Source organism: Nicotiana tabacum, chromosome 10 (genome assembly GCF_000715075.1).
Source record: "Nicotiana tabacum cultivar K326 chromosome 10, ASM71507v2, whole genome shotgun sequence".
NCBI classification, from domain to species: Eukaryota; Viridiplantae; Streptophyta; class Magnoliopsida; order Solanales; family Solanaceae; genus Nicotiana; species Nicotiana tabacum.
In genome coordinates this window covers 76,157,507-76,165,414 of record NC_134089.1, presented here as the reverse complement: position 1 = coordinate 76,165,414, position 7,908 = coordinate 76,157,507, and positions in this window count along the sequence as shown.

Genomic DNA, 7,908 nt, shown 5'->3' with positions numbered 1-7,908 from the left:
TTGGCATCAACAAAAAGAATAACAGAAGAAGTACCACAAAAAAAAGTTCAGCAACATTAACTCAGGCCACTTGGGCAACACAGCATAAACAATAACAAGAACAACAAGTGAATGTCAGTGCACAAAATAGAGTGATTGCCCATAGTGGAGTAATTTTAATAAAAGTATAGTAGCTTCAACAATACATAATATGACAATTTAAACAACTGAAGTACCAATGCCATCAAATATAGGGATCAAAAGAAGATAAGAATTCAATGGAATTTGGAAGGAGTGAAAGACATGGATCACTGGGCAGGAGGAAAAGTAAGGGGATAAGGCCTTGATGAGCTTGTCCATTCATTCATTTACTCTCTTTTGATCAATGATCATCTGCACTCTCAGTTCATCCACTTGTTTCCTCAATCTTTCATTCTCACCCTGCAACTTAGCATTCTATTCTGCCGAGGGTCCTCGAGGACCAGGTTCTCAACCTATCTGAGTAGGTTGAACCATCAATCATATCACCAAGAATCTCCCTAAGCTTCATCTTATCAAGAACAGACTCAGTCCAATGCACATATAACATCATAGTATCACGTAAAACATAGAAGTTTTTACTTCTTCTTTAGAAACATTGGGACTTGGAGGAACAAATAGGTGATTCTATTTTTGGAACTCAACATTGTCAAGAAGTTCGTCTATTTTTCAGCAATATCAGAGTCAACACTCTACCTTACAACACTCTTTTTTGAGACTTCAACGTCTTCTCCCTCCAAACCTAATGGCTCAACCTTTTGCTTCTGTAAGGAAACAGGTTCCTCTACACTACCCTTTCTATCCCTGAGCAGCCATGTCTTCCTTTTCTTCTTCTCAATCTGTTTATCCTTATCATCTGCTGCATCTTTCTCAGCCACCCCCCCCCCCCCCCCCATTTTTTTAAAATTCTTTCTCATAGGAAAAGATTTCATTTCATTCTTTCTTCCACAATCACATCAGCAGGTCACACCACTTCATCATCAATCAGCCTACTTTTCATCAATCCTTTTTATTGGATTGGAAGTTCGTTTATACACAGAACTCAAAGAGAAAAAGATCATTATTAAAATTGACTTCATGAGAAGGACTTAAGGGATCAAGTCCCTCATTCAGTCCTCACATTTACCAATTTCTCCATCCTTCAAGGCTTCCACAAATCCAACAACAACTTCAGCCTCACCTCTAGAATATTAGATCTACCTTGTTCCCTTGCAGTTAAACTTCCATCAAAATCTACCAAAGAATTCTTGGGGTTTTGATTCTGATGGAGTTAGGTTTTTGAAAAGTGAGAGAGTTGGGTTCACTTCTAGCATATTTGGAAAGAAGGATTATTTTGAGACAAGGTTGATTTTGGTTTTGAAAAAGAATCGATTTTATTTGGGTGTAAGATAGAGAAGTGTCAATTTGGGGCAACGATTCAGTTCAGAAAAGGTTTAACATTTTGGGCTTCAAAAGTTAGGAGGAGAGGTAGGAGAAAGGTAGAAAAAATTAATGACATGACACTTTAGCAGCTTAAAATGTCATATAAGTATTGAAGAGACTACTAACCTGAGTTACAGGAACCAGGTTCCGTGACGGTTTTTGAAACTTTTGAGCAAAGACTCTTAGAAGTGCAAAGTCACTCTTACTTGTTTGTGTCCTGAAACTGCCATATGTGTATACCTGTAACAATATAGATTTGAGTTAGATGTCGCCGAAAAATACTTTTTAGCTTTGTACCTTTCCTTCTTAACATAGCCAATCATCAAGGGACCAGGTCCTCAGTTGAGCTTGATCAACCCCAACTCCAGACGATTTCTTTCAAAATGTTCCCTGCTCAGCGCCTTGGTGAAGATGTCTGCTACCTGATCCTTCATCTTCCAGAACTTCATACAATTCAGAACCTTTTCAGTATTGTCCCAAAGAAAATGGTGTCTGACATCAATGTGCTTGCTTCTTTGTACTGAATCAGGTTCTTTGCCATGTTGAGAGCACGGGTGTTGTTACATATAAGCGGTAAACAATTAATATATACACCAAGATATTCCAATTGTTGCTTGATCCATAATGAATGAGCACGAGGCAGCTGCGACATATTCTGCTTCAGCTGTTGAGAGAGCTACTGAGTTTTGTTTCCTTATACCCTATGAGATAAAACATGATCAAGGAAATGAGCCATTCTAGATGTGCTTTTCTTGTTCACCAGATAGCCTGCATAATCAGCTTCAGCATAACTAATAAGGTTGAAATTGTCACCTGAAGGATAGTACAGAACCAGGTTCTGTGTACCCTTAAAATATCTTAGAATTCTCTTAGCAACCTTCAGATGAGATTCCTTGGAATTTAATTGGAACCTTGCACATAATCCCATACTAAATACAATGTTTGACCTGCTGGCAGTAAGGTAGAGTAGAGATCCAATGATTCCCCTTTGATGTTTCCATATCAAACCTTTTCAAGAGTTCTTTGATGTATTTCTGCTGACTGATACATGTTCCCTTTATGGACTGCTTCACTTGAAGACCAAGAAGACATTTAGTTCCCCCATCATAATCATTTCAAACTCACTTCCCATGTGTTTAGCAAATTCTTCACATAATGAGTCAGTTGTAGCTCCAAATATGATGTCATCCACATAAATCTGAACAATGAGCAGGTTCCTTCCCCGTTTCTTCAAAGATAGTGTATTGTCAATATTTCCTCTTGTGAATCCATTTTCCAAGAGAAACTTGGATAGTCTCTCGTACCAGGCTCTAAGGACCTGCTTCAATCTGTACAGTGCCTTATCCAATTTGAATACATGTTCAGGATGTACATGACGTTCAAAACCTGGAGATAGCTTGATATAGACTTCTTCCTTGAGAAAACCATTCAAGAAGTCACTCTTCACATCCATTTGGAATAGGGTGAATTCCATATGTGAAGCAAAGACAATGAGGATCCTAGTAGTTTCCATGCGAGCTACTGGGGAAAAAGTCTCATCATAATCAATCCCTTACTCCTGATTGTATCCTTGGACAGCAAGCCTTGCTTTGTTCCTTGTAGTATTTCCATGTTCCTCTAGCTTATTCCCGAATACCCACCTGGTCCCTATGATGGTTCTGTTTGAGGGTCTAGGTACCAGGTGCCATACCTTATTTCTTTCAAATTGATGTAGTTCCTCTTACATTGCAATGGATTTCCCTGCACTCCTTGTTCTGTTACTTGTGGAGTGCCTTGCACTGCATCTCCAACTCTTTCTTCAGCTTCAGTGGTAGTAATTGGGGTACCGGTTCCTCTTGAGAAGTGGAAGAGGATGTGGCATTGTTTTCACTTGCCTCCTTCATCTGGCTCATCATATCAGCCTTGCCATTTGAAACATCAGATATTTCCCTTAGCACATGCATCACACACTCTGTGCTCCTTGAAATTTGAATTTGGCAGACCACAAACCAGGTCCTTCTGTATCAATTTATTCAGAAGTGAAAAGTTTGCATGACCCATCCATCACAGATTTGGGAAAATACTTAGCAATCTATACTTCAACCTCTTCACGGAGTACGCATTTTCAATAGAGTGGGAAAGAGACTTCCCGACCCTTCCAACTCCCAGAATGTATCCCTTCTTGCCATTTTCAAAGGATACACTCCCTCCTTGCAGGGCCTTCAGTGAAAGGAAATTATTTGTACTTCCAGTAATGAGCTTCGAGTAGTCACTATCCATGTACCACTATTGACTGCTCCCTTTCACTATTCTCTACACACTAAGTCAATGATTAGACTTAGGAACCCAAGCCAGCTTGGGTCCCTTATAATGATAGAACGGGCTGATCAAACTTCTTTTTACCCATGTAGGCAGCACATGTTTTCCTTTAAGGTAACCAGGTTCCTCATCAGTATGCCTCTTTTCAATAAAAACTTTATTTTTCTCTAAAGACTGAATTTTAACTTTACAAGAGTTCTTGTAATGACAAGTTTGACCATAGTGAGTGCACAACCTATTATCAGTCACAGTTACATACTTTCTATGGGGATTATAGGAGGTTTTATCCTTTTGGAACCTGATGCCTTGCCTATTTCCACCATTACTCCTGTACATAGATGTTATCACATTAGAGGACCGGGTCCATTTAAGTGACTTATCAAGATCATTTTTAACCCTTTTTAAATCATCCTAAAGTTGTCTATTCTTTTCAAGTCAGCAACAAGACTTGTTTTAACCTTCTTAAGCTCAAGTCGAGCCTCACTAGCCACTTCCTCTCCCTCAGTGTTGTCCATCCATTTTTTTGTTTGTTTTTTCAACAAGTTTTGTTCTCTAGTTGCTTCTTCCACTTGTTCCCTTAAATCTACAATGGAAACTACCATATCATCTCTAGATTGTTCAACATCTTCTAGCCCTACGATTAGGGCATCTTTATCATTAACAAAACAATAATATGTATCAATTAGAACATTTGCTAATGCCATCAATTTCTTCGAAGAGTAGGACTTCAGATTTCTCTGAACATCCCTGAAATTTAGCTCATCATTGTTATCCTCATCGTACTAAGCCATCAATGCAAACAATGAATCATATACCTTTGCTTCATTTTCCACTGCCATCATGGAGCTGCTTCCTATATCTGGTTCTTCTTCTGATTCACTGGAGGAGTCTCCCCATGCAGCAAGAGCTTGCTTCACAACATTGTCAGCTACACTTTTTCGGCTGAATCGTTTGTCAGGAACCGGGTTCCTTTTTGCTACTTTGTCAGAGTTATGTTTGTAATGCTCTTGTTTCAGAAATGGACAGTCTTTGATGAAGTGTTCAGGATTTCCACACTTATGACATCAATCATTTCCTTTGAAATTCCTGCTGAAACTTCCCTTCTTTGGGATCCCATTATTTTTACGAACCATCTTCGGAAATCTTTGTGGTCTATTGGTTGATTGACTTTCCTCAAAGTTTGGTGGAGCAGCCATGTAGATCCTTTCTAGGTGTTAACCTTTTAGAAAGAACATGCTCTGATACCAATTGTTAGAAACTAAGCATCTACCAGACTGTATAGAGAACCGGGTTCTCTATGAGTTTGCACTGAAAATACTAATAAACTAAAATGTATAGCGATCTGGTCCTATATTAGTTCCCACAGTGATAACTACTGAACCAGTATGTAAATGAGACACAGGATAAGTTCCCACTATATAGAGAACTAGATTCTCTATAAGTTCCCATTGTAAGCAATAGATTGTAAAACCAAACAGTTTAGGGAATCAGGTTCTCTAATTGTTCCTACAGTAGCTGGGCAGTAAATAAAGAACACAAAGGATTTTTACGTGGAAAAATTCCAACTCAAGGGGACAAAAACCACGACCTACACTTGTAGGCTTTCAACTTCACTAACTTGTAAACACCTATTACAAGCCACTTTGTAACTACTCTATTACAAAGAATTCAACTCAACTAACTTGTGGTACTCTTACCATAAGTCACTTTGTGACTCCCTAGTTACAAAGACTTTAACTAAATTGTGATGCTCTCACCACAAGCCATTTTGTCACTCTATATTTACAAAGGTTTTTACTCACTCTAACATGTAATAACACTATTACAAGCTACTTTGTAACTCTCTAGTTACAAAGATTTTAACTTATGACTACACCTAGTCACAACATAAACTGGAGAGTTTACGGATTTTGTGTTTCCAAAAAACAGCTTCTAAGTAAGCAAGATAGGAGTTACAATGAAGAACAAATAACAAAGACTCAACAAACCTAAGGATTTAAGATATCTTTAATCTTGGATCCGGTCCTTGAGGTTGCAACAGCTTTGTTCTTGAGAGAAGTTGTTGCTAGCACTTGGGAGAATATTTCCTTTTCTGATTTGCAAGTGTTGGAGAGTGTCTTGTGCCTTGAACTAGGTTTATACTACAAAAGACATTACCATAGTGATGTCAATTCACAATGGTGATGTCAAATCTTGGTTAGTACATGCCTCTTCTCAATGGGAAGTGATTGTTGCATTGTCTGATGCACTGTTGTATGTACAGTTGCAGATAGTCACTTTCTACAGTTGCTTTCCAGCTGTACAGTTGACTTATACTTCTGTCAGGGGAACACCAAAGGATCAGGTCCCTAATATGGTTCCTGTGAATCTAAAGGCACATTGCCCAGATTATCTTGAGTCGATTAACTTGAATGATTATACCAGACATGCTTCAGGTTCTTTATTTGGCTCTCTCATGAAGTAAGTTGTTTTACCTTTCTTGATTGTATTTATACGGTGTGACATCACTTACAATGATGTAAGCAAGCTAGGTAAAAAACCTTCCATAGAAAGTTGACTGCTTCACTGTTCCTGTGCAGATGGTTGTGTAGGCAGCAACTTTCCTGCTGGAGAGTTGACTTCATACAGTCTCCTTGGGAACTGGTAGGGACCTGTTCCCTCAGCTATTCCTTCCACTCTGAAGAGCTGATTTATATCCCACACTGGATCCCAACCTGGAACTTTGTGATCTCAAGGTCTTGTAAATGTGTAACAGGTTCCTTATCTGGTTCTGGATGGTAAGTTTGTTAGATCATCAAAACATAAAGTAAAGTACTTGTGCCCAAGGTACTTGTAACCTATCACCTCCCCATCTAAGTGATTGGCCATGGGGTAATGCAACTGGTGTGGGATCCACTATCTGAGAACTCTGTGGAGTTGCGCCTCTACCACACCTGGGGTAATACTTCCTCACTTGTCTGAACTCTCCACACTCATAACATCCCTGAATGAATGAGGTTGCTAAACTTGGAACTACCCTTGATGACTTGAGTATCCACTAGAATAACCATGAACATATGGACCCTAGTACGAGCTCGCCAAGAAGAGCACTAAAAGAGGATGGAATTGGAGTATTGAAAGATAGATGAGCCATTACACCACAAGCTACATGTTGTGTAGAATAAGGGGGCCTACCATGATAGTCTCTACCATACTAACCCCTACCTCCGAATGAGGTACCACTGAAACTACCATAATGATGAGGCCTCTTGTCTCTTATCATGTACTCTCTCAACTTCAATGCAAATACGCTTGATCCTTCGAACCATCTCCACGACCTAATTGAAAGTAGTCCCAATTTCTGACTTTTGAGCCATAGCAACCCTAATGTTGTAAGTCAAACCATCAATAAATTGTCTCACCTTCTCTTTCTCAGTGGGGATAAAAAAAGTTACACGAAGAGACAACTTTACGAACCTTACCTCATACTCTGTTACTGATATATGATCCTGCTGAAGATACTCGAACTGGCCTCTCAACTCATCCCTTATGGTGAGTGGGATGTACTCCTCAAAGAAATAAGTGTACCACAAAGTTCAAGTAAGAGGAGATGAACCACTTATATCATAAGTCTGTCACAATCTCCTGGCAGCCCCCCTCAACTTAAATGTAGTGAAGTCCACCTTATTGGACTCTACCAAGCCCAAATTGCAAAGCATCTGATGACATTTATCTAGAAGCCTGAGATGTGGCTGGCGCCACTGGAATCACTGCAGCCTGAGTCAAGGCATCGATAAAGCTGATCATCTTAGCCATGGCCTCCTAAAAGACTGGTGCATCGACAAAACCCTCTATATGGTGAGTTAGTGGTGGGACCTCAACATACTTATCTATAATGTAATCATCCACTTTATCCATAGGTGGGTCCGCTATAACTAACCTTCTATGGCCACTGGCTCCGATGGATTCTCTACCTTTAGCTATGACTGTGCGACCCCTGGCCCTACCTCTCCCAGATACAGCTGGGGTACAACCTCCCACTCACCTGTTACAGCTAACGCATGAGTTCTCACTATCTATGAGAGAGTAGAATAAAAAGATTTATACTTATACAATAATCAATGCACAATAAGGAATCAAAAAGGGAAACTTTTGTAAATCTCTACAACCTCTCGTAGATAGATATTGTCG